The following is a 27,856-nucleotide window of genomic DNA, read 5'->3' on the forward strand; positions in this document are numbered from 1 at the left end:
TGATCTTTCAGCAATCCCATTAATTTCATCTGATGTTTTAAAATTTTGTTTTCTTCACTTCACCCTAAAAACGTGTAGGTACACACACAGTTCAGTAAAGGAATAACAAAATAAAGTGAGAAATATCAATTGTTTTACTATCATGGTATATTGCTCCATTTTACAACTTATCCCATTTTATGATGTGAACCAACTCACGTCTTTTTACATGGAGCATAGGGACATGCTACTTCCCTCAACGTCATCAGGCAGACTGTCCCGTTTCTGTGCCTTGCATGTAGGTTTTATCATCAATCTGTGTTGCCAGTTCCTAGCTAATCTCTCTCTCTTTTTCTCTCTCTCCTGCATTGTGAATACTGATGGGGCCTTGGCACCTATGTGCCTCCATTATCCCCTAACGTTGCAAACACAGATAGCCAGGTCCAATTCCAGTCACCCCAGTATACGTCAAGTTTTCACATGCTTAGCTTGGCTACAGCCCCACTCAGATCCTACATACAGCTGGAAGAACGTGCAGCTGCAGCCGCTAAAGGGGTATCATTAGCGTGCCAACCTTCGAGATTACCCGAATCGCATAACTCTGGCTCAATTTGCATGTGAATGGGTTAATGGAGGGGATGATGAGCCATGTGCAACAATGAATCAGCAAAAAGGAATTAACATTTTCCAGCCAAATCATCACCTGCTAACAGGGTGGGGTTTTAATACAAACTCTGCCAGCCTGTTACAAAAAGGTGAAAAGTACATTGTTGTACAGTACTGATTTGACCACACTAACATCAATCCATGTGTGAATCTTCCTGTTGAAATCAGAGAATTCTATATCAAAAGCTCTTTGGGGCAAGGACCATCTTTCTGTTCTGTGTTTGTACAGTGTCTAATATAATAGGTGTTAGAACCTGCAGACCTGGAACCTGGGATCATGGGGGTTCTGGACAAGGACACTTCCGCATCACCATGGGAAGCTTAGGCTGGGCTCCCAGGGAGGACCGTGGGAGGCTGGGCTTGGCAGGAAGTACTTCCCAGCAGAACTTGAGTGGCGACCCCTCAAGCCCACTGATTGGCTGGTACCAGTATTTAAACCAGGAAGCCATGAATGGGAACTGTCTGAGCAACACCACAGACTGTCTGCCTGTCACTGCTACAGATCCTGCTTGCGATAGACCCTAGACTCCGGCTTCCTACATGGTGCCCAACTCCAATCTCCCACTAACCTGACCCTGTCTGCCTCCTGACACCTGACTCTCAGTTCACCCTCTGTCTCGGACTCTGACCTCTTAAGTAGCTGACTCGGCCGGATACTTGACTTCTGCTCCAACCAGTAGGTTCGACCACCCACATCCGAGTCATGACAACGGGGGTCCTGGTATGTGAATTATGCTTCTAGGTGCTATTGCAATACAAATAATAATAAATATATCTACAGTATCAGCACTTGGTGATGGCCCAAAGCATGCACTATTGCTTAACAGTCTGTGGCGATGAAGTTCTTTTATCTGACAGTCTAATGGAGTATAGTTTTCATGGAGTACAGGCATAATCTTTGCAATTATATTTTGCATGTGCACACGCGCGTACACACACACACACACACAGCATAGGGCCTATTCAGTAAAGATCCTAGGTTTAAACAGGAAGAGAAATGTTTCATCCTTCTTGGTGCAGCAGCTACCTGAGCCAGACTAACTGTAGACCTCACAGAAGACTCTACAGTTCACTAACCTCTCATTGTGAGAGAATAACTTTGTAAAAAAGTTAAATACAAGTCAATGTGATATAAGTTGCCATATAAGCAGTAATGTTTAGGCTGCACTTTTCATCAGTATTAGAAGGTGCAAGCCACAATAACTGCTTCTACAGTTTAGTAAGCATCGTTTCGTTTATCCCATCAGCAACAACGCTCTGTTGGGGAAAAGTATTTCTGTGATACTATCTCCCATTTTCCTTGCCAGGAATAGATTAGTTTTGTGATTGTAATAATATCTGCCACACCCAAACCAATAAGTTTCACAACAAACTATATTTATATTTGTGTGTTTGCATGGAATGCACAAAGCAGCAGTATCTAGGATACATTGATTACACAATGAAATGACAGTTTAGCTTTGGAGGCCTTGACGTGAGGTCAAGTCTGTTTTGGGTCACAAGTGAAAGGAGCTGGACGCTCCCATTTTCAGCCTACTCCCTAACACCTTTGTCTACATGACAAATTAAATTCAGAATTGGCCATCTCTGCATAAAGGAAGCCCACTACTAAAAGGGGAGGAAGAATGGTCTTGTGGTTAAGATTCTCGATTATGTGGTATTGCAGCCTGTGCCTTTAAGGACTGAACTTCCCAGAAAGAGTCCAGGTGGGGTGCTGTGAAGCTCTTATCGTTGTTATGCACAGCCACCTGAACAGGACACAGAATAAAGCAGAGTTCTTGGCATGTACCTTAAGCACTGAAAGAAAAGGAGGACTTGTGGCACCTTAGAGACTAACCAATTTATTTGAGCATAAGCTTTCGTGCATCCGATGAAGTGAGCTGTAGCTCACGAAAGCTTATGCTCAAATAAATTTGTTAGTCTCTAAGGTGCCACAAGTCCTCCTTTTCTTTTTGAGGATACAGACTAACACAGCTGCTACTCTGAAACTTAAGCACTGAGTAACCACTGAACACCACAGGCTGGGGCTCAGGAGAGCTGGATTTAATTTCGGACTCTGCCACATATTTGCACATGATCACAGAGGAAGTCATTTAACTTCTTTGTGCCCATTTACCCATCTGTAAAATGGGATGTCCCTACTTCACAGGGACATTGTGAGGATAAACACCATTAAATGGTTGGGAACTGTTCCAACACCGCAGTGATGGAGGCCATGTAAGTACCTAAAGAGTGAAAAAAAGGCAATATTGTTGGAAGTCAGAAGTGAGAGGCAAAACACCTTCCCACAATAATCCTGGTTCAAAAACCATAAATCTTTCATTTTCATGGGGATTCAAATCCACCTAAAAGTTTTAAAATGTTCCTCTCCCTGAATGTTACTCATCCTTCATCCACACCCCCTCTCCTCCCACATTTTCAGCTCTAGTTTCACCATTTCAATTGCTGGCAGAGCTAGCATTTCCTTTACATAATTGCTTAGAAAAAAATGACACTCAGTCATAGTTTTTAGTTTTTCATTTATAAGGCTCATTTCATTTATAGCCTCACATTTAACAAAGCTGAAAATATGTGTTGTTTTAATGCAAGCATCTCCTGGAGATGTTGTTTGCTTCTCCTGCTGTTCCTGAAAAGAGATATTTCCCTTGACTTTTCTACACCTGGAAAAAAAAAAAAGATTGTACCCATTTTCTATTGCTACTATACAAATTATCTCATTACTAGGATAAGGTACACATCACATTTCTGCATTTTGTCAGCAAGTTGAATCCCAGATAAAATGAAAATTCAAATAGGGATACATAGTTCATTCAGTACTCTAGAAAAAACAAATATAAGTGCATGGGTTTATTACTAGATCTTACAAAGTCAATCTTCAAAGATACAATGCATCTATTAATTAAAAAAAATAAGTAGCATATTTCATTGATTTCATGGAAGATATCTAAGTGTGTCACCACTGAAACATGGCATTATATTAACTGGACCAGAATTATCTTCATGAAAGCCCTCAGAAAAATTAAACCTATTATTTCCAACATAAGGAATAGATGGCTCTCAAATATCTCACTGTGGAGATAAAGGCAGTTCCTAAAAAAAGTCATTTTGTCCAGCTGTAACTTGTCTTGAATGGCTTGATACATGCATTAAATATTTTAATTTGAATGATTCAGACAAAAATGTATATGCCCTTTTAGCTGCTCAAAGAGAAATTGCATGTATTCTTATCCTTTCCATTTTCTGTATCATTTACTTTCTAAACTATTGCATGTTCAATTACATACTATGCAAATATCATGCTGTTTTTCCTACAGTAATGTAATCTAGAGCTTGTGGTTCCATAGTTAAGTTTGAGGAGAGTTTTGCACTTAAAACAGAGATTCAGCCATCATGTTATGCACAAAGTATACATAGTATCCTCTCGAAAACTATAGCACTTATGACCTGGGCACCTATTAGTTTACACACTGAAATTCATTAAAAAATGAGTTACTTTAAAAATGCAGTGACAATATGAGGGGAACAAATGAAAAATACTAATGTGTCTTTAAAAATTAGTTCAATGTAGAACTACAACCCCTATTATGCACTAATCATAATTGTATATTTAATGCACAGAGTCAGTACAGTGCAGACTTAAGGTTGTTTGGATGCCCTATAGGTACATTCCTATCTTAACATGTTTGGATTTTTTAAAAAATGTTTAATCCTAACTGAGGTTTTGCGATAATTACAACATCCCTGTAATGATTTTACCCATAGCTGACGGATACATACTCTCTACCTTCACTGTGAACATAACTTATCTAGAAATTTAAAGAAGGCCGATTAGAGGAAGCCTTTGCTTCATCTAACCCACTCCCTACCACTCAGCAGGGAGGCTTAGATTGTCAGTAGTTGTGTGCAGTAACGCTATTAAACAGCAGCCTGTTTTTGAGTTCTCTCTTACAGTGAGTTACTCCTGATTTATACCATCTTACCTTGGGTCATACTCAAGCCCAAAATCTATAAAATTGATGATGGGTACTCGGCACCTTTCAGGTGCAGCTCCTTTGTAAGTGTTTATCCTTTCTGTTAATCTATCAAATACTCCAGACTCAGCCATCAACTTCTGCATTCTGATGAGCCTGTTAGAGAAGAAACCATCCACAGTTTCTACACTTATTAGCTAAATGTAGTCCAGAGTAAACCTGCAGGATGCAGGCGAAACTCTAATGGAAGTCTGTGGCTCAAGCTCAGCAGTGGCATAAACCGCAGGATAAGATATACTGTATGTTGGGTGTAAAATGCCAGGAAATAAATGTAAATGGCTCTCACCAAATTAGCATTCAAAGGGTGAGCAAACTCAGAGTGAGTCTAATTTACGAAATGTGGAAGTGGAACGGGGTTTAACAGCTGTAAGGAAAAAGGTAGAGAAAGCCTGCTGAATGCATGTATAATAGGGTTACCACTTGGCTCATTTTTAACTGGCCTGGCTGGTTTTTCTATTGCCTTGCTGGCTGTCAGTGAAAAGATTTAAAGTGCAATTTTTGTTTTTCTTTTTCCACTTGAGATCAACATTTCCTGTAAGCTGCATGGCGGTACAGAAATCTCGTAATTACCATGCAGGTTATGGAAGTGCAGCCAGCACCCGGGTCTTACTCTGCATGCCAAGCCCTCAACCTGCCAAAACAGCAGTGGCTCGTCTCAACCCGGGAGACCTTGAGATGGGACGGACCCAAGGCTCGCGAACAGGGAGGGGTAAGGAGAAGGTAGCAGACTCCTGGAAGGGGATGGTGGAGAGGACTCCCTCAAGGGCTAAGGTGAAGAGGTGGCCAGTGGCTGTTTTTTCCGCATCTTGGAGGAGCCAACCTGAAAAGTGTTAATCACATTATTTCTTATCCATATCTGAGAGGTTTCTATTATATTAGAAAGCAAGAATGGGAATATTACCTATCCCAAAAGTGGGTTTGAAACATTTTTGGTGTCAATATTCTTTAAGAACCGGAAGGGGTTTTTTTAAGTGATTTTATTTGAACACCAGAGGCCAAATTCTGCTCTCCATTGCAACCCTGTAAATTAACAGTAGTCGTTATTTGTACGGCACTCAAATGTGCTAGGCAATTTACAGAGCAAATAAAAAGACATGACTTAGTCCCTGCCCCAAAGAGTCTATCATCTATATTTAGCTGTTCCCCAATGCCTGAGAATAACAAACAAAGATGGGGATGATATAGTAAAGAAGGAGAAGGATTGGTGCAAAATAAATAAAATAAAATAAATAAAATCACAGAGTTACTCACTTTTTGATATGAACAGCTGGGTCCACGATACAAGCGTAAGTGTGATCCTCAGCAAGCAAATGAAGCACTCACTTATGTACTCCTCTCTGTGCTCCTAGGCAGCAGTACATTTTAGGTTTTTTAAATGTGATTTGACCATCTTTAGTTTTATAAGCAGCACGTAATGCCAACAATCACTTCTCTAGTATTACTGTTAAACCCAATTAATTCACACAAACCTCCTCACAGCACTTAATCCCACCCTCTAGTGTTTCATTTATAAATAGAATAACTTTATTCCACAATTATTGCACTGCTGGATATAGCCAAAGTCTTGCTATTATATACTGTTACAACATTTATAACAGTCCTGGGACTCTCCAAGCCCCAATTTAACACTAAATGCAGCTGAGATAATCCTACCATGCAATGGAAATATAATCCAGAACAGTGGCCATCAAGATGCTGAGTGCCACCTGCAAGAGATATGGATCCTGCACAAGGGACCCTAAGAATTCACGTGGCTGAACCATTAATATAACCCTTGATAACATCAAACCCATGTCTCATGTGCAATCTCTTTAAAGACCTTTGTTCTATGGTACTTCAGAGCCTATCCAAGGCAACTGCAAAAAGCTAATAAAGTATGAAGTATAAAGAAGACCCCTAAACTCTGTTTTGCACCACAAAGGGTCTGAACCAAAACTCTGTATCTGAATGTGATGCTGTATATAAGAAAGGTGACCATTTAGATCACTGTTGTTACCACTGTTATACAGTTGCAACAAATCTTGTACAACGTATGTCATGTAAGTTATCAACAGGCTAGTTATGAATTGCTCAGTACGATAGTCCTGTTTATATGCATATATCATCTTTATATCTGAAGTTATGAATATTGGCTTCATATCTTATCTTGAAGATGTGTTGTATGCCTGGATGACACCTCCCAGATAGGTTTACATCATGGCTAGACAGCTTTTTGTTGATGGCCCATTAAGGACACTCAGCTCACAATGGGCAATTGGAAAAAAAACTCATCCAGCCCAGTAAGCCTTTCCTGTGGATGACTCAGACAGCTTGTGGCCATTGGCCACCCCTGTGATTCAGCAAACCATGCAAGGACATGTGACACAAGACTCCATCTTTTGCCAGTAATTTTCCATGCTCATGTGACCCTATAGCCCATACTGGGCCAGTAACTTTCCATGCACCTAGGCTGGGCTATAAATTGCAAGCTGTGACATCATTGTTTTGCTTTATTCCTCCTTCAATTCTCTGGACTGTAGATTTACAGCAAAAGGAGCGTTTGGAATAACGGATCAAAGACCTTCCAATCTTTTGGACGTTATCAGAGAGACTTTTGCAAGCCAGCAATCTATTTCATCACTTCTATGATCCTGATCTATGAACACTGAATATCACTTGTATGTATATGATTCTTTAACCATTCAATAAATCTCTTTCTTTTTATTAATTAAATCTCTAGTTAGTTTACTAAGGATTGGCGGGCAGCATTTGGGGAAGATATGAGATTCATACTGACCTAGAGATAAGTGTCTGATCTTTTGGGATTAGTAGAACCTCACATATTAGGTATTCAGTAACCTCTCAGTATATTAGTCCTGTTTGTCTGGATGGGAGTCAAGGGCTGGAATGCCAAACCGGGATTGTGTTTGGCTTTTTGTTAACCACGGTAGTGATACAGCTCTTTTGATACTGATTGGGTGAATCAAATGATAGAATAAACCACCAGTTTGGCAGGATCATCTGCCCTACTCCTTGCAGTCTGCCCTGAGCGTGGCAGTCTCCGTGTGGTCCGTCACAGGCACCTGCTCATGTTTTGCATAGTCTGGTTAGGATACATATTGTTATAAGTCAATTGGGTTTTGGATCAGAACCCCCTAAGCTATTCAAAATTTAAATTTTGATATTGAGAGTTTTACAGGTTAAAGATTAGTTACAAGGAATGAGCCACAAACATATGAGGGTATTTCTTGACAGAAAAGCCCTTGAAGATGTGTGCTCACAAAGGGGGTTATCCTTTTAAAACAAAACAAAACAAACAAACAAAAAAAACCCACCTCAGATCTGGAACGGAGAAATTTGCTCATGGGCAGTGAGCAGAAAGCAGGGTCTCTTCCTTCACCTGCCCCAGGTGCAGCTACAGCTGAAGTAATCAGAATGTAAGCACTGGCAGACAAGCAGAGTCTTAAGCACCAGAGAGAAATGTCAGATCTTCGATTGAAGGAGAAGCAAAAGATTGCTCAGATGGAAAAGGAAACTGAGGAGAGAACTAAGAAAATTTACCAGAGACACCTAGCCAAGGCTGAAATCAAAAGGGAGGCTCACTTGAGGTGAATGGAACAGTAGAGGCTGAAAAGAAAGCTCACTTGAGACAGAAAGAAGCTGCTACAGCCCAACTCCAAGTGATAGAGGAGCAAAAGAAACTATCACAGCCTGAAAATCCATCTCATCTCAGTAGCAAAAATTGGAAAAGAATTTGTCCCATTTCTAAAAAGATACTGATGACGTAGAAGAATTTCTGTCTAGCTTTGAATGACTGTGTGATGTTCACCAGATTCCAGATGTGCAACGGATGGCTGTCCTACTAACCGGATTGACTGGCTGAAAAGCTAAAGAGGCATTCAGTGAGCTGGGGTGCAAGAAGCTTTGAATTATGTAAAGTATTGGATACTGTTAAAGCAGTTTAAGGTTACCCTTGAAACGTACAGGTTAAAATTTAGAAATTTTACCATGCCTAATGTTTCTTATGCTGAGTGTACTCAAGCTGTTGGGTTTTGTTAAGTGGGTTATGGGAGCAAAAGCGTATGGGAACTTTGACAAACGTCTAGACTTAATTGCATTGTCTCAGAACAACTGGTTTGCTACTTTCATGTGACAATATTGTCAAGCCACAGAAAGTTTCTTCGATTTATCGTGGCAGAGCACCATTTTCAGTACACAGTACCTCCATTCAGCCTCTCTTCTGCCCCCCAGGTTTTCACCAAATGCCTGGTCATTTTTACAGCTTATCTCAGGAAGAAAGGAATTTGCATCTTCCCGTATCTGGACAACTGGTTACTGTTTAGCAGATCCTGAGAGAAAGTTCTTGCTCATGTTGGCATCACACTGTACTTGCTCAACCATCTGGGTCTCATCCTAAACACCGGGAAATCAGCCTTGGCTCCCACTAAAAAAAACTGAGTTTATTGGGGCCCTGTTAGATTCCACTAGTCGAAAGTATTTCTGCTGACTGACCATTTTCAGACAGTTCACCACCTTTGACTCAGTCTAAAGTTTCAGCCTTCCATGACAGTTCAGATATGCCTGAGGTTCTTGGGCCACGTCTGCTTGCATGCACACAGTCCAATTTGCAAGGCTACCTCTTCGTCCCCACTCTTAAAAAGTGGTTCAGGATGGTTTACTGTCCCACTCTTTACCCTCTAGCTAGACTGGGCCGTCTTTCTCCACTGGTCCTGGACTACTTGCAGTGGTGGATGCATGCACAGAATGTTTGCCACAGCATTCCCTTAATTGGGCCCTTGCCAACCAGGCTGGTTGTTACCGAAGCCTCCCTGATAGGTTGAGGAGGGTGCACCTGGGGGTCCCTGAAAGTGCAGGGGCTGTGATCGGAGCAGGAGGCCTCACTGCATCTCAGTGTGCTGGAGCTTTGGGCCAACTATAATGCATTTCAGAAATGTATCAGATACTCAATTGTTCACAAATTTACTGACAATACCATTGTGATGTGAACTATGTGAACAAACAAAAAGGAGCACACTCCAGGTTGCACTGACTGGGAGCAATCAAGCTGTGGCAGTTCTGCATCAAAGAGAACGCTACTCCTATAGCCACTTGCTTGCCCGGGGTTCAGAATCATATTGCTGACCATTTCAGCAGGTATTTTTTCCGGAGTCATAAGTGGTCCCCGAAGACAAGGGCTCCTCCGAGTCATCTTCACTTCTTTGTGCATCCTGACAAATCAACCTGTTTGCTACAAGGGACAACAGAAAATATCATCTGTTCTGCCCTCAGGGGAGCATCAGTCCAGGATCCCAGTCTGAAGCTTTCCAGCTCCGCTGGCAATTGGCTCTCCTGTATGCCTTCCCTCTATCCGGATCATTCCTCAGGTCATCCTCAAGCTCAAGGTGGAACAAGGCAAGCTCATTCTCATTGCACCAGCATGGCCAAGGCAGTGCCAGTTCTCTGACCTTTTCACACTGCCTATTCTAGTTCCCATACGGCTTCCTCCCCACTCTGACTTCCTCATGCAGAACCAAGGCCGCACCTTGCATCCCATATTCAGCTCCCTTCATCTCACGGTGTGGCTGCTGCATAGCTGAATAAGAAGGAAGAGCTGTGTTCGGTGGTTGTCCACCACATCTTCCTTAACAGTAGAAAACCCTCCACCAGTATGGCCTAATCAGCGAAATGGAAAGGATATTTGATGTGGTCACTGGCCCACAGAATCCAAACTGGCCTCTATCCAAGACATTTTATAGTACCTGCTGCACCTTCAGTCACTGGGGCTTGTGTTTAGTTCACTGAAAGTGCATCTGGCAGCGATACCAGCATTTTGTCCCCCTCCCCATTCACGGAAGATCAGTCTTCTCCAATGCCATGGTAGCAAGATTCTTTAAAGGGTTCCTTCATCTACATCCTCTGGTCAGAGCCTGCTCCTCTGTGGGACCTTGACTCAGTCCTAGCAGCCTTAATGGGACCTTTATTTGAGCCCTGGCATCTTCTCCCTTTCACTTTCATGTCCGAAAACTGCATTCCTGGTAGTAGTAACATCTTCCAGGGGAACGTGAGAGTTTCAGACTCTGATGGCAGAGCCACCTTATACACAATTCTCCAAAGACAAAGTGACTTTACAACTGCATCCAAAATTTTTGTTTAAGGTGGTTTCTCAGTTTCATGTGAATCAGGTGGTAGATTTACCTGTGTTCTTTCCCAGGCTTCATTCATGTCTGGAGAAGCAGCGTCTCCATATTTAGATGTCAGGTAATGTCTAGCTTCTGTCTGGACAGGACTAAACCATTTTGTGCTTCATCTCATTTGTTTGTGTTATATGCAGATTGCATGAAGGGTCAAGTGGTCTCTTTGCAGACGATCTCCAAATGGATAACACACTGCATTAAGATGGCATATGAAATGGCCTCTGCTATACCCCCTCCGTGGGTGCAAACTCATTCTATGAAACACAAGCGAAGTCCAAAGTGTTCCTTGATGATGTGCCTATATTGGACATTTGCAGGGCTGCTATGTGGTTGTCGATACAAATGTTCACAAACCATTATGCCTTAACCACATCTTCCAAGGTGGAAGTAGGCTTTGGTGGAGCAGTCCTTCAGTCTTTGTTAGGCAGATGCCAAGCTGCCTCCTGGTGGATACTGCTTGCAGGTCTCTTAAGTGGAATATATGGCTGCATCTAACCCAGGAAAGCTTATGCCCAAATAAATTGGTTAGTCTCTAACGTGCCACAAGGACTCCCTCATTATTTTTGCTGATACAAACTAACACGGCTACCACTCAAACCAGTTACTTACTGTAACTGTGGTTCTTCAAGATGTGATGCAGACGTGTATTCCACGACCCACCCTCCATCCCCTCTGCATCAGTGTCTTGTTTCTGGGTGTTTGGTGCAAAAGAACGGAGGGAGGGTCGGGATGTTGCCGCCTCATGTGTCCGGGGAGGGGCTAGGGCCACAAGGCATGAGCACTGCCCCTCTATGGGTACTGCTAGGCAAATTTCTCTGGCTCTGGTGCACTGGGTGTACACACACCTAAGTGGAATACACATCTGCACCATATCTCGAAGAACCACATTAACAGGAAGTAACTTTTTTAAACAGAATGAAAGCAAAAGTCATATGACTGCACAAGGACATATTCACTCTCAGAGCCTGAGCAGAACTGTAAACCAAAGATAAACCCAAGTTATTTTATCACCTGAAAAGGAGGATCGCATTGTGGTTAAAGTATTGGACTGGGACTCAGTATTCATGGCTTTGTTACAGACTTCCTGTGTGACTTTGGAAAATCCACTTATGACACTCACCTGGCAAGTACTTGAGCATGTAGGAAACTTTATTCACGAGTAACATTGCAAACACTCAAGTACAATTGTAACTTTATTCGTGCTAGTTAAGTTCATGTGTCCTCAAGAATTTCCAGAATCAGGGCCTAATTCTCTTTTGTGGCTAAGTTTCAGAGTAGCAACCATGTTAGTCTGTATTAGCAAAAAGAAAAGGAGTACTAGTGGCACCTTAGAGACTAACCAATTTATTTGAGCACAAGCTTTCATCCGATGAAGTGACCTGTAGCTCACGAAAGCTTATGCTCAAATAAATTGGTTAGTCTCTAAGGTGCCACTAGTACTCTTTTTTTTTGTGGCTAAGTTCTTCATCTATAAAAATGCAGATAAAATACAAATTTGGTACAGAAATTACTGGGAGAAATCCTTTGGCTTTCATTATACAACAGGCTAGGCTAGATTATCATAATAGTACCTTCTGGCCTTAAAGATCTATACATCGCTTCCGAACAGAAATTCTGTGAGGATAAATTCACTCATGCATTACGGTGAAGGGGGTAATTTAAGTAGATAGAGAATGTTCTTTCCAAATGAATGGATTATCAGTTAAAGATCTGGATGGAGTAAAATTAATTCTCCAGTTTAAAAATATTAATAATTCTCAATATTTATATAAGATCTGACATGTTTTGTAAAACACCATATAAACATTAACTAATTAATCCACACAACACCCTGCAAAGTAAGAAAGTAATCATATTCCCATTTAATAAATAGGGAAATTGAGAGTTTGAGGGGAGTATTGAATGATTTTCTCCAACACCATGTATCATTTTAATGGCAGAATTTAGCTCCTAGTCCTATGCTCATTCCATCTGACCACTCTGCCTTTAACTCTGTACTGTGTAATTATCTGTAGGTAAAACAGAATCTATTCTTAATAAATGACAACTAAGATAAACAATTTTAGAGTACCAGAAAATGCATGAGAATCAGGTAAACTAAAATGGGCTCTGTCTCATTATACCTGTAACCTGATATACTCATCAGTCAGTCCTTCATATGCCTTAATGGCCAGGCAAGATTACATTTTCAATATATCAGGAAGAGAGAATCCTTTGCACATGTTGAATAAAATCAATCTTTTTTTCTCAACAAAGCATATAGAATCCACAATAATTCTTTGCACTCTTCTGTAATGAACTGGATACAACAAAAGGAGACGCATCTGCAGAATATACAAAAAACTAGGCAAAGTAATGTAATTATTTTCAACAAAACAAAATCCTTCCAGATTATGGTAAAGGGGAAATTATTCATCTTTGATATATTTGGTCTGATTTTAGTCCATTATTTAGCAAACCATTCATATTCACCAAAGCACATACATAACTTTAACACTGACTTCACTACAACTTAACATTAAAGTCAATAGAACTAAAGCACTACTTGGACACTGTGCTGAATTGGGATCTCTATTACTATACTGTACGGTCAAGTTGATAAGAAATTAAACATGTAACAAGGTACAAAGTGCTTGCTTGCTGGAAAGCAAATAGACAATTATTCCTTGATTATTCTTTTCGGGTATACAGCACAGACCATTGAAGCAGGTTTGGTGACTGACCGTGCAACTGAGCTCTCAGAGACAATATGAAGATAAAAACAGCTACAGAGAAAGGTCTCAGAGAAGGCAGAATTACACACTCAGTTGTTAGAGTAAAAGGGTGGGTCTGTTTATTTGCTAGTGTAAATGCATTTGGTTTCTCGTTCCCAAGTTATAAGCCTTGCACTGTAAAAGCCTCAAAAGAAAACAGGGAGGAAGAGGAGAAAGCTTGCCAAGTGAAAAATTTCTTTTCACTCTTACCAGGTGATCCACTCCACTAGTTTGCAGACACCTTATCAGTTTAATTTTTTAGACTATTTATTGGGTAACGGACCAAGTTTCACATTCAAGGTTATGCTCTGTTGACGTCAAATCCTCATTCTCGAGTCTGTCTGGAAAGCTGCCTTAATTGGACAGTTGGAATTTTCCCCTTCCATAGGGGAATCCCTGGGTGGAATAAATCAGTTGAGAGCTCCAAGTCTTCCTCTCCTGAGCCTTCCTCACACTGGAGGCATGTCTGTGTAGGCTGGGAGGGGGAAGTGAGGTGGCCCAGAGTTTAACTGCTGGTGTAACTTAGGAGTTGCCTAAGGACGCTTCTACATTGCAGCCAGGAGTGTGATTTACTGCACATGTAGCTGTACCTGCACCAGCTATACTCTAGTTAGCTTGCTAAAAATAGCAGTGAACTGTGGTGTGGGCTGTACCAGCCTGTCTGACCCCCTGCATAGAGATTTGCTGGGCAGCCTGTGCCAAAGCCTGCATCACTCTCTTCTCACTGCTACTTTTAGTGAGCTAGTTACAGTAAAGTTAGCGTGGGTAAGTCACATGTCTAGCTGCAGTTTAGACATCTCTACTGAAGAGTCTATTTTTCCATCTGCTTGGTCCCTCAAATGTCACATTCCCTTTCAGACCAAAAAGTGAATTACTGTACTAACACCTATCCAGCTTAATATCTATGCTATTTAATTTACACTACTAAAGTCAATATTATTAGAAGTCTAAAGAGTTCATTGCTAACTTTCATATATCCACCTTAGATATGAACAAGAGTGTTCCCAAAATTAGAATCTATAAAAGCAAAAAAACTGATTTTACAAGTCAGACGTCCAAGCACTTCCAGGAATTGTGCAAGTTCCTTCCTTGAAATTGTTTAATGTCCTCATGTAGGAATGATTTAATACGCTGTATGCAATACCAATTCATCCACAATGATATCATGTTCTAGGAATTGGTATAAGTTGCTCCAGGCTGAGATAATACAAACAGTCAATTTAAACCTCAATTTGAATTAAATCTAAATTATGTTATAAGAGAGCTGTCAATTCAGGCAGAAAATGAGTGTGAGTGGGTAGATGTCTGAAGGTTTTCAGTGAAGCAAAGCTCTTTGTATAGTAGTTGAACCTGAGTTTTAATCTATAAATGAGGTGGTTATTTAATTTGAATTTTATTATGAACCATGAGCTGTGGTAACATCCTCTTTCAGCTTATAGAAACCTGCTGAGTAACAAAAGGGTGAATAGGCATGAAACACTACACATCACTGGAAATTCAGCATGTCTAATTAATCATGTAAAGGATTGATTAATTAAAAGTTTGCAATAGAAAAAAAGTCACCATCATACTAAATCCTTTTTGCAAATGTAGAGCTATTCTAATTATGAGCAATTGGCAGGAAACGGATTTATAGAAGGTAATTACAATTACTTGTGAGCCTGCAGAAAGCCTCCATTGCATACTATAAGCCATAGCGAAATGTTCTGAACACCAGAAATTGCAGAGCTGGAGGAAATGTTGAATCTAGAATTCTGTTAGATCCTCTTGTGTGTCTCCCCAAGATGAAATTTTTAAGCACACAGAACTGCATTGCTGATTTTTTTTGTTGAGCGTAAAGGAAGAGCCATTAAAACTCAAGGTTTGCCAACAGTTACCACACAGTTACCCCAAATATCTTCAACTATAAGTACAGGGGATAATTGTGGTAATCACAGATAATACTGTCTAGTAACTATAGGCAAATGCTAAACTTTTTTTTTATGGTGACCTATTTGTTTAGAGAGACGAGTGTGCTGTAAAATTCATGCATTCAGTTTGAGAACCAAGTTCTTGCTTTACTCTCTGCTGGTTTGAGTTTGGATGGGACACTGGGCAAAAATAAGAAATGCTTGTTTGTTTTTAAATGAACAAGACCTTAAACCAGTCTCCACTGAAATAATTATAATGCCTAAATCTTATTCTATTATTTAGTCTGCTTTTTAAAATGACTGGCCCAAATAACTGAGAGGACAATGCAGCTGGCACTCCTTCCTCTACAGCAGTGGTTCTCAACCAGGGGCCCAGGGGCCCCCCCAGGTGGGCCGCAAGCAGGTTTTAGGGGGTCTGCCAAGCAGGGCCAGTATTCGACTCACTGGGACCCAGGACAGAAAGTTGAAGCCCTGGGCTCTGAGCCCCACCCTGAGGCTGAAGCCAGAGCCTCAGCAACTTAGCTTTGCAGGGCCCCCTGTGACCTGGGGCGACAGGCAATTGCCCTGCTTGCTGCCCCCTAATGCCAGCCCTGGCTTTTATATGCAGAAAAAGAGATGCTGTCGCACAGGCGGGCCATGGAGTTTTTATAGCACGTTGGGGAGACTCGGAAAGAAAAAAGGTTGAGAACCCCTGCTCTACAGAACAAATAAATCATGTACCAGTACTAATTCTCTTCTCAAACCTTGGCTCTCCTGTAGGACACAGCAGAAGGCTATCAGCACCGAAGTCTCATCAGGACGGCACATTATATCTTCTCTCCGGTAAATTTATAATTCAGGACCAAATCCTGCTGCTCCTACTCATTTATTACTTGGGCAAAAATGTCCACTGACTTCAGAGGGAGTTCTGCTGAGTTAAGGAGGTAGAATGTGATCCATAGTGCATATAGCATGAAATGGTGCTGTAGAAATACTAGCTATATTTGGCCAGTACCTGTTGTTCAACATTTATAATGCAACAGCACCTAGTGGCCAGTACTTGCACTGCTATCATCCCCTTCATACCCAACTATGGAAGATAAAGCTCAAAGTCTGCAAACTGATTCTCCTGGTTTGGAGTCTTATAAACATAAGGAAGAGAAATTGCTGGCAAACTCAACCCAAAACAGAAGATGCTTTGTTTGTCCAAAAACTACAGAAATCTATGGCACGTCACATTTTTAAAAGGGCCCATGTTAAATAAATGTATATGTTAGATTTATGAGGAATATATATAAGGCAATATCTGAAATATACAAAAACTACAGATGCATAAAAGCTACACTGCTATTGCTAAATTACCTCATAAATATTTTAGGCTAGCTTATCTGTAGAAGATGCAAGCTGGTGTTCTTCAAACTGTTTTAAATATTTACTATAGGTGACCATAGCAAACATGTTATGCACACGTTACAATATCAAGCATCTGTTTCTGTTGCAGGTAAATGGACATAAAAGTGGTAAAACCCTAGATCTGAAATTAACACTATCAAGAGGAACATGGGTGTACCCTGGGTGCTATATTATTGCAGTCTGCCTAGTTACGTAACAAAATAAGAAAGCAACACGCGGATTTGCACTGTGAAGGCAGCATGGCCATCCTTCAGGGGCAGAGACATTTTTTAAATGAAGCTATAAACATTACCTGTGGGAAGCAGCTATGGTGAATCCATGCCAAAATACGGGTTTCTACTGCTTTGTTCATGAGGCTTTGGACAAAATTACGACTGCCTTGAATGAGCACTCCAGAAACAAAGGAAGCAGCCATTATTTGGCTGCTTGAGCTCCAAGAATGGAAGGTGCGGAAAACTGGTCAGGGCTTCCATCCCCCTGGATGGAAATTCTGATTTTTGATTGGCTCTGCCAGTGAGCATGAAAAGGTAGGGCTGCAGTGGGTGCACACTACACCTACTCCAGTACAGAAACTGCCACAGGTAAACATGCTGTACACAGTGCCAAAGGAGGGATTCTGCCTTCTCCTGCACTGTGAAGACATGATGTCTGCTCCAATACTTTGGTGATGAGGGCAGTATAAATGCCAGCCAACCAAGACAGATTAGATAGACCAACACCAGCTACCACCACTTGGGCAGAGGACCTCTATCCTGGTATGCCTCTGTTTCCAGGAAACACAGAAGGGTCCTTTTGGCAGAATCTCCGGCATAGGTGCTGGAACTAGGGGTGTTGGCTGGAAGTGGTTTCCATCTTATACCGGGTTTACAGTTTGGTTCAGTGACTCAGCACCCCCACTATACAAATTGTTCCAGTGCCCCTGATCTCTGGTCTGCTACATCCCCTTTGTGTGGCACAAACCAGAAAGAGCCACTGGAAAATACCCTCTGTGTTGGAGAAGTCTACACTGGTGCAATGCTGGCAGAGGCGGTGTGACCGCTTCCTGCGCCAGCAGCCCCTTTCCACCCTGGCAGAGGGAGCGTGTCGCCAGGGTGAGACACCTCAGCTTCATTAACCCACACATGGGCTGGGCAGCATAGAATCAAAGCTGCAATTGGTTCCCTGCCTCCCCTCCCTCCACTGTGAACGGAGTAGGCCATAGTAGAGAATTGAGCCCCTTTGTGTTTTGTTATTTGTTATTATATATATTACCATAGCACCAACGAGCACAAGCCAAGGAACAGGACCACACCAGGTGCCAAACAAACAGAACAAAAAATATAGGCTCTTTGAGGCACGGACTACAGTCTGAGACAAGAACCAACAGAGCCTCAGACAGACTGATGTGGGAATACAAGCAAAGGACAAGACAATAGTGGCCAACATTATAGACTGTGATATCAGGATGGTTTTAAAAGGAGGAAAAGGAATTCATTTTCAGGATGTTTACAGGGAGCATCGCCCAAGCCTGAGGGGCACTATAACAGAAAACATTCAGGGTCTTGTTTGAAAATTTAACAAGTGGGCAATGGAGGCTGACATAGGCCGATCAGAGGCTAACCTTTCAGTACTGAGAGACGACAAGGAGGATGGGGATAAATCATGAAGGGCCTTGAAAGTGAAGACAAGTAGCTTATGTTTGCTACAATAAAGAGGGAGCCAGTTAAGGGATGCTGCAAAGAGCGATGCGATCAAAGCAATGAGCTACGAAAATGATTTTTGCAGCAGCATTCTGAATGGTTATGAATGGGGCAAGACTGCATTTGTCAAGGCCAGAGAAAAGGATGTTGCTGTAATAGAGATGTGAGCTGATGGAGAATTTTAGCTGTGTGGATGGATAGAAAAGGCCATATGTTAGAGCTGTTATGCAAAAAGGAAGTGCAAGTCTTAAGCATAGCCTGGAAGTGAGGACCTAGAGACCTGAGTCAAAGATGGCACCCAGGCTGTGGGCCTGAGTGACTGGTAGAATACTGGTATTGTCCAAAACAATTAAAAAAGGAGGTAGTGGGGGAAGTGTGTGGTTGGTGGTGAAGATTAAGAGCTCTGAGCTCTATTCAATCCCATTTACACTGCAGGCAGAGGGTTGGGCAAAAAGGCTGAAGTCAGCAAGTGTCCAAAAAAAGGAGACTTTTAAAAAAAAACAAACAAAAAACCAAAAACCCAAGCCTCAAGACATTTTGTGTAAAAGGCATATACTTTCTTTACTTCAAAAAACGATGTATTTAAACTGATGTGTGAGTCAAATATTAGTCTCTTCTGGCTTGACCAGAGTGGATTTTTTTCGAACTATTTTTCATTTTAAGAACTCAAAAGGCATCCTCCATAGACTGCTATGAAGGCAAGTAAAAGATGCAATTAAAATCAAAACCTTTTAAAACAGTATTATTGCTTGTAGACAGACTAGCACTCACTTTCCATAAGAACCCACTTGCCAGACAGAGTATGGTCTTGAGCAACTTGAATATTAATGAGCTAGTTTTTACAACATAATTTGGGCCCACTTGACACAATTTGCCATTTCTGCTCAAGAGAGGAGTGGAACGAGGATAAGTCCTGGACTGGCAATGGAATTTACCATCTTACACCAACAGTAGGGTGATATTTCATACATAACCATTTTCATGTACTTACTAAAAGTGAGCACTTGTGCATTGTAACCATTTTTCTTTCTTAAAAGGATTTTTATTTGAATATCAAAAATGTGAGTGCTGTACTGTATTTGTAAAACAGGCTATATTATATATTACATAGAAGAGTGAAGTACCATACAGCAGAAATGCAAAATGCAATTTAAAATGCATCTGAATATAACTTCTAGAATCTATTAAACCCAAACCCAACAAGGCTGTGTTGTCTCACTCTGAATGCAGCTTTGTGAGGGCAAAGTGCTGGGGAAGAGGAGGTCTGGAATTCATGGAAACAGAACATTATCTCCAGCCAGCAGAACTAGTTTCCTACTGACTCACTGTCAGGTCCTCCAGGGAACAATCTTAGAAAAAGCCAAGTTCAGGCTGAAGTAATTTAAGTTAAGCATCAAGGAAACAACAGGAAAGGATCAAGTTGGGACTCTCTCCAATGTGTGTCTATTGGGTTACAGTAAGTGTGAAGAGGGCATGCTACTTGATCACAGTATGTTATTCCTGAGTGGAAACTGGGAAACTTGCAGAATTTCCTTGTAATTTCTTTTTTCAGAGGTGTCTTCTCCCACTGCCCAATAAAAAGCCAGATACTAGAACACCTCAGCTAGGGGAGACATAGGATGGAGTCCCTCCAGCACCCAGGATGCAGTTATCTCTCAGTATCAATAGAAGTGGAGTGTTCATTCTGCTTCTCAAATAGATGTGATTGCAGTGAACTAAAAAGCAATGGAGTTCCTAATGTTCTAATCCCATATGTCAATTAAAACCAAAACATTTGGTTTCCGCTTCTGCTGAAAACTTAACTACTTGTATCTGCAGCCTGTGCGGAGAGAAATCCGTGACTGTAAAAGGCAGAATTTAAAATTTAGCCATGCTTTAAGTATAATTAAAATATATATTTTTTGAAAAAATACTGCTCCCTTTTTCTTAGAACAACTTCCATAGTTACTTCAAAGTCTTCAAAGGCAAGAGGTGCCACAGAGAAACCACAGCATCTCCAGCCTTTGAAGTACATGTGGGAGCATCTCTCAGCAAAGAGAAACTGCTTTTAAAAAATAGACTGCAAATTTACTTACAGGCTGAAAACACCTCTTTCTTGAAGAGCTCATGGAGACTGACTTCAAGCCCAGCCCTGGGGGAATTCAAAGGCGAAGATCCCACAGTCGAGACTGAAGCTAGAAGGGAAAAGCCGGTTTCAGCAGACACTGCAGCTTTAGGATCCAACGGACTCCAGTGCTGATTTACTCATTTCAAATAAGTTTAAATGCATGTTAAAGTAAAAACGAACACAGGAAAATTCTTTGTTTCTGTGGTCTCCTCCCACCTCCCAGCTATACTGATCTTGGGAGCCTGCTATAGCTTGGGCCCTACCAAATTCACAGTCCATTTTGGTGAATTTCAGAGTCTCTGCATTTTACAATTCTTGAATTTCACAGTTTCAGATATTTAAATCTTAAATTTCACGGTGTTGTAATTGTAGGGGTCCTGACCCAAAAGGGTATCATGGGGGGTCGCAAGGCTATTGTAGGTGGGTCATGGTATTGCCACCCTTACTTCTGCGATGCCTTCAGAGCTGGGCACCCAGCCAGCAGCTGCTGCTCTCTGACCACCCAGCTCTGAAGACAGCGCTGCCATCAGAGCAGAAGTAAGGGCAGCATGGTATGGTATTCTCACCCTTGCCTCTGTGCTGGCAGGGGCACTGCCTTCCAAGCTGGGTGCCTGGCCGGCAGCCAACGCTCTCCGGCCACCCAGCTCTGAAAGTAGAGCAGAAGTAAGGGTGGCAATACCATGACACCCCCCCCCTACAATAGGCTTGCGATCCCCTTTTGGGTCAGGACCCCCAGTTTAAGAAATGCTGGTCTCCTGTGAAATCTGTATAGTAAGGGTAAAAGTACACAAAAAGACCAAATGTTACAGGGAACACCAGATTTCACGGTTTCTGATGTGTTTTTTCATGGCCATGAATTTGGTAGGGCCCTAGCTATAGCTAACGATCTCTGGCCTGTGCTTCTAGTATTGCCCTTATCCACAAAAACTGGAAGGGTTGTAATGCAATCAGATCACTTCTTTCTTGCAGCCTGTTTTATTAAACATTGGTGTTTTTCCCTTGAAAACAAATCTATGGCATAGGGGACCTGAATAAAATCCACCTATCTTAATATGCCCTACCACCAGGAGAGTCTGGATCCTCTGTCTAACTTTGCTGCTACAGTCCCTCACTAGTTAGTAGATGTGCACTATTAAGGGGGAGGGAGAACACACATTAAGAAGGAAATATTCCATGCTAGACATCATCACGGATGCCCACAAAGTTCACTAGGAGAAAGCTGGTTTCAGGGGTCAGAGACAGCAGGTGTCAGGCAAAAGAAATGTGGGTGTTCTAGATCTGCAGCAATAAAAATACAATAAGAGAGCCAGTACCGGATTTACCATGGCGCCGGGCCCATGGTCCAAAGGGGCCCTGGCCCGGCCTGCTCTTCTCTACCCTCCCTCCCGTGGGGGCAGAAGCTTGATGCTGCCGGCTCCTGCTGCACCAGGATAGGCTCCACCGGCAGCCAAGCTCATCCTCCGCCTCTTCCCCCAGCGTGCTATGTTCCCGTGCCTCCCTGCTGCCGATCAGCTGTTTGCCAGCAGGAGGGAGGGGGAAGAGCGGAGCCGCAGCTCGCTTGCCGCTTCAGGGAGAAGGTGGAGAAAAGGCGGGGCAGCGGGGGCATACCCCCTGCTGCGAGCACCCCCACAACCCCAGCCCACACCCCCAGCCCTCTGCCCTGACCCCTGCACCCCCTCATATCCCCAGGCCCCTGCACCCCCCTTACACACCCCCAGCCCCCTGCCCTGACTCCTGCACCCCCGGACATCCCCACCCTGAGCACCAAACGGGAGCTCCTGCGTGCGCACACACACCCATTACCACCTGCACTCCTCACACCAAACAAGAGCTGCCCCAGGTAAGCACTCCACACCCCAACCTCCTGCCCCAACCCTGAGCCCCCTCCCTCACCCTAGCTCCTGGCCAGACCCCGCACCCCGCAACTTTTTTTTTTTTTTACATTTTTTTTTTTTTTTATAAAGCGCTCTTATCCAAAGCACTTTACAATAGTTAGCTAATGGTACAAACAATATTTGGAAAGATCATTAAGTGGTCCACCAAGACCCTCCGCAATTTTCAAGTGGTCTGTGGAAAGATAAATTAGACTACAAGAACAATCAAGGTACCTCACTTTATTTTCCATTTACCTCCCATTACTTATAGGAGGAGAATGAAGAAAAAAAGAATGAAAAACGGGGGCAAGGGGGAGATAAGAGAGAATATTCTTTTTCTTGGCTGGGTCCCAAGGAGGGGCCCCAAAATTGAAGCTGAGCACACATGGCCGGGGGGCCCCACTAAATCTAAATCCACCACTGGCTGTCACGTCACCTGGGCTGGGGATACTGTGTGACTGATCCTCCCAGTCTCCAACCTACCTGGGCAGTACAGCAGACATAGCCCTGCCCATTAGCTCCTCTCCACTCCCGAGCCCACCCACCACTTGCCTCCCCCTTAAGGCTTAGCCCTCTCACTTTTAAAAATAATTGCTTGCCCCTCCCCCCCCCCAAGGCTTCTCTGGCAGCCCTGTTGCCAGGTATCCAGTTTTAGACTGGAAACTCCAGGAGAAAACGGGACCTGAGTGTCCGGTTAGCAGTGCTGACTGGAAACTAAAAGTGCGGTTATAGGAGTAACCACATTAGCCTCCGCTCCTCCCACTCCCAACACCCACCCCAGAAGGCTGGAGGAGAACCTGTCCTGCTGCTGTGGGAGGAGGGGCAGCTCAGTGCAGAGAGAGACTAAGAGAACGGGCTAGAACCAGGTAGGTACCCGCTCTATGTGGGCAGGGGGGTCCTGTTTACCCCCTCCCCAAGCCCTGCTGCGCTTGCAGTTTACCCCTGGCTCCTCCCTTGCTCCAGGGACCAACCCTAGCTCCCGCCCCACTGCGCTTTTGCCCCCAGCCCCTTTTACAATCATTCCCCAGGGGGGCCCACAAAAGCTTAATCCGGCCTTGAGCAGAGCCCACCCCACTGTGTTTCTCAGCCTGAAGCCAAACATTCCTTTGGAGGGGGCAAAGAGCTCAGGAGCCTCACCTCACAGACCTGTTCTTTCTTGCAAGGAACTGGACCCTGCTGCCCATCCTCTCCCAGAAACATTACTTCTCGTTTAGGGCTTGATCCTATCCCAAAGAAATCAATGAGGGTGTTGCCATTCTGTTCTGTTTTAGAGAGGTTCTTACACCATAGCATCTGAGCACCATGCAGTCATGCGCTAAGCAACGTGACTGTGCATTTGTCAAGTGTTGCTTGTTCTTTCACCTTCTCCCCAGCGTGGTAGAGTGTCTTGGTTCAACCACGTGTGTTTTGTTTTGATTTGTTTGGTTTTATTTGTATGTTTTACTTCAATGGGAGCAGGATCAAGCCTTCAGTGGGACAGGAAGATAGCACCGTAGGCTACACCTCTATACTTCAAAGGTAGCTCTTTACAGGAGAGAGGATCTTCAATCATTCTCCCTTCTAGTGCTTGCAAAAGGGAGTGAAAGCAGATAGGAGAGGGACTGAAACGGTAAGCTCTCTGGGGCAGGCAGGGACTGTTTTTGTCCAGTGTTTTTAATAGCACTTAGCACAATGGGGCAGTGCTCTATGACTAGGGCTCCTAGGTGCCACGGTAATATAAATAATATTCAAAACTTAAGATAATAAATAGCTGACTCCAAGACCAGTTATAGTAAAAACAAATTCACTGATTTCCCTGCAACATTCTGGATAAACAAGACTTGCTCTGTCTTTAAAGGGAATCTTAAGATTTTAAGAAGAAAAATGTTTTTATTAAAAAACAGTCTCTATAATCAACGAATTGACATGATCCTCAGCTGTCGGTGCTAGGATACTAATAGGAAACCCTTCCCCGATTCTGCCTATAGTCCAATAGCTGCTGCTCCACTGCTTAACACTGGATAATATTGTACATATTTTGCCCTTTCACAATAATTTGGGGGCCCCTGAAGATAGTTTTTTGAGGCAAATGTCCCCTTTGATCCCCCACCAATAGCGCAGGGCCTGGCTGTGGAATAGGACTCTAGCCATGTTAGTCTTGCTATCCTTGACCAATATTACTTTAACTATTTGTGTGAAATCATCTGTAGAAAGGCTTCATTCTGAAGCCAGCCAAGCATTTGAAATCTCTCTAGCTGCTGACTACAGAGGAACCTGAAATATTATTCAGAGGTCCATTTCCACTATATCCAGCACTTTGTACATAAACTGGTATGCTTCTCAGAGGCCTATGCAATCTGTATATTGAGAGACCATATATTTACAGTCACTGTTATTTTAGCTGGCAAATGTGGCTCAGACTATTCATTCCCTGTGCAGTATTTCTGCTCCTAAGTTAGGAATGATCATAACTTCAAAATTGTATTGACTGTCTTTTCAGTATAACACCTTATAGACTGGCTCCAGAACTAGTGTACTGAATATGCCAGTAATTTTATTACTGCCACAATCCTAAATAAATGCTCAGGTCAAATATCTTCAAACCCTATTTTTCTTTACCTTCCATTTTACAATTGCAATAGGACACTTCAAGTATGTATTTTCTAGAGTACTAGTGAATTTTCAGGTTGAAGTAAGCTAGCTTGGCGCCTCCTAGGATACCTTTAGTATGCAATAAAGCCCAGTCATACAATGCCTCTGATGTGTTATTGCTTAATTATTACCTCCAAATTGTGAAAGATGTCAGAAGGAAATCTTCATTTGCTTTTTAGCTGAGATGGTTGCAGGGATGGATACATTGGAAAAACAATGATAAGATCAACTCGCTCCAAGATATTTCATTTCAAGGTATATAATTAGTGAATATATCTGAAGTGGCAAAAGGTTTCAGAAAACAGTGCATCTCTCAAGCTCTCTCCTTCTCTATTATCTGCCTATAAATATAGATAGATATGGGAAAGGAGTGGCATTAGGTACTCCATTATAGTGCATATTAGATGCTCACACATGGAAAAAAGGCTCAGAGCTGACAATACAAGCTTACGTACTGTAAGGACCTGAACTACCATACGAGAAAGACACCAAGTTCTTCATTTCCTATTCGAATTTCAGCAACAAAAAAAAAAAAAAAAGTCTACAGGTCTTCAAAATGTAACTTTGTTGAATATGGATAACTGTGAAAATGAGGTAGGCTTCTCTGTGTCTCCATATCTCATTTTCAATTGCCATATCTTGACTGCAGGTTTCACTAATCCTTTATCTCCTGAAAGATGCCAGCAAGAAATAACATCCCTTCAGATATTACCTTTTGACCTGGATAACTTTCTACCACTCTCTGAACCAACCTCAAACAAAATCTACACAGAGTGGCTGAGATGCAAACAGAAATCTAAAGGACCATATTAGAGATCGGATATTCTTGTATTTTTCTCATTTGTCCTCCATAGTCCTATTAAACAAGGCTATACATATTGTATGTATCCAAAGCCTGGAACTGGGACACAGATGAGGAAGATGGCATTCTTCTGGGACCTGGGTTCTTTAGAACTTGAGCCTGATAATGAATCTCCAGGGTGAACTGAAATCTTCAAGGATTATCCAAGTCCTAATAATACATACATATGCTATACTATGCAAGCAGGGGCGGCTCTGCCAATTTTGCCGCCCCAAGCCGTCGCCGCTGAATTGCCGCCGCCGCAACAGCACCAGAGCTGCCGCCGAATTGCCGATGCGCCTGGAAGAGCGGCAGAGCTACTGCCAAATTGCCACCGCGGGACACGGACTGCTGCCCCATTCTGCATGCCGCCCCAAGCACCTGCTTAGAAAGCTGGTGCCTGGAGCCAGCCCTGTACGCAAAATACTCCCTCTGGAGGGCCTGCATGATGCACTTCAAAGACTAATAAGAGTAAAGTGAGAGAAAAATAAAAGACAAGCCTAGAAAAAGGAAGACACACAGGAAAGAAAGCAATACAGAAAAGAAATAGATTCATTGTTCATCTGATCTGAAGCCTGCAGTTCAGCTCACTGTAGTTGGAAATGAAGTAAACCTGCCAGGATTAGTTTGAGTTTGAATTTGAAGAATTTCCTCCCTACTACTCCAATAGGGCCAATATCACAAGATTTTACCTTCATACAAGTTGGAACCAGAAAATAGGCCTCTTTCAATTTCAGATCCAACCAAAACAGCATGGTAAGGTATATCAGAAAACTGAAACACATTTCTTGGTTTTCTAGCTGCTTCGATCCCAGCCGGCTGGCTAGGGTTCTCAAGGGACCATATACCAGTTGAGTGCGTGTAGGCTTCCTCCTGCCCATAATCAGCAGCGTATTAACACCTAGGCCGACAAGGCCTAGGCCTAGGTCGGCAAATTTATAATAGCAGCCAGAGGCCCCGCCCCAACTCCACCCCTTCCCCATCCCCATTCCCCGCCCCCTCCCTGCCCCTATCGGTCCCCTTCCCTTTTGTGGCTCAAATCTGCCGTTCACTCAGATAACCTCATCACTGGCTGGCATGGGGAAAAGGAAGAAGAACAATCCCCACAGTCTCTGCTGTTCCACCTAGTGGGTCGGGGGACAGGCCAGGGACCTTCCCCTCTGGTGGGACCCACAGTCCAAGTCAACTCCTCCTGTATCCAATAGGGAGTTGGTGGCATGGGGGGAATTCCAGCCCAGGGCCCTGTGGATCACAGCTGTCTATAGTGTTTTGTGTAACACCTGTGTGACAGCTACAACTCCCTGGGCTACTTCCCCATGACCTCCTCCCAACACCTTCTGTATCCTCACCACAGGACCTTCCTCCTGATGCCAGATAGCGTTTGTACTCCTCAGTCCTCCAGCAGCATGCCCTCTCACTCTCAGCTCCTTGTGCACCCCTCACTAACAGGAGTGAGAGCCTTTTTAAACCAGGTGTCCTGATTAGCCTAATTAATTATAGCAGCTTCCCAATTGGCTACAGGTGTCCTAATTAGCCTGCCTGCCTTAATTAGTTCTAGAAAGTTCCTGAGTGTTCTGGAATAGTCCCTGTTATTTTACCCAGGGAAAAGGGACCTGCTTAACCTGGAACTAATGTATCTACCTTCCACCACTCTTTGTAGCCATCTGGCCTGACCCTGTCACAGCACGTACAGTAGAATCAACATTTACCAATAAAAATCTGATCAGTCACAGTCTAGAGATGGGTTAACAAAGTTTAGCAAACTGAACTACACCCACATTTTCTCACAATATAAAAGTGACACCAGTTCAAATGGACTT

At 42.8% G+C, this 27,856-nt stretch overlaps 1 protein-coding gene across 11 annotated transcripts in view; it reads right to left on the reverse strand.

Annotated features, from left to right (window-relative positions):
- Positions 1-27,856, reverse strand: part of LOC140907213 (poly(rC)-binding protein 3-like) — a 713,049-nt gene that overhangs the window by 408,097 nt on the left and 277,096 nt on the right. The window contains exon 1 of one of the 11 annotated variants that reach the window (XM_073332624.1): positions 5,928-5,947. The exons of the other annotated variants lie outside the window; for them this stretch is intronic. The gene's annotated coding sequence lies outside the window, so the exon portion shown is untranslated. Of the gene's footprint in view, positions 1-5,927; positions 5,948-27,856 lie in introns of those variants that run through there. 11 annotated transcript variants of the gene reach the window in all.

Source organism: Lepidochelys kempii, chromosome 2 (genome assembly GCF_965140265.1).
Source record: "Lepidochelys kempii isolate rLepKem1 chromosome 2, rLepKem1.hap2, whole genome shotgun sequence".
NCBI lineage: Eukaryota > Metazoa > Chordata > Testudines > Cheloniidae > Lepidochelys > Lepidochelys kempii.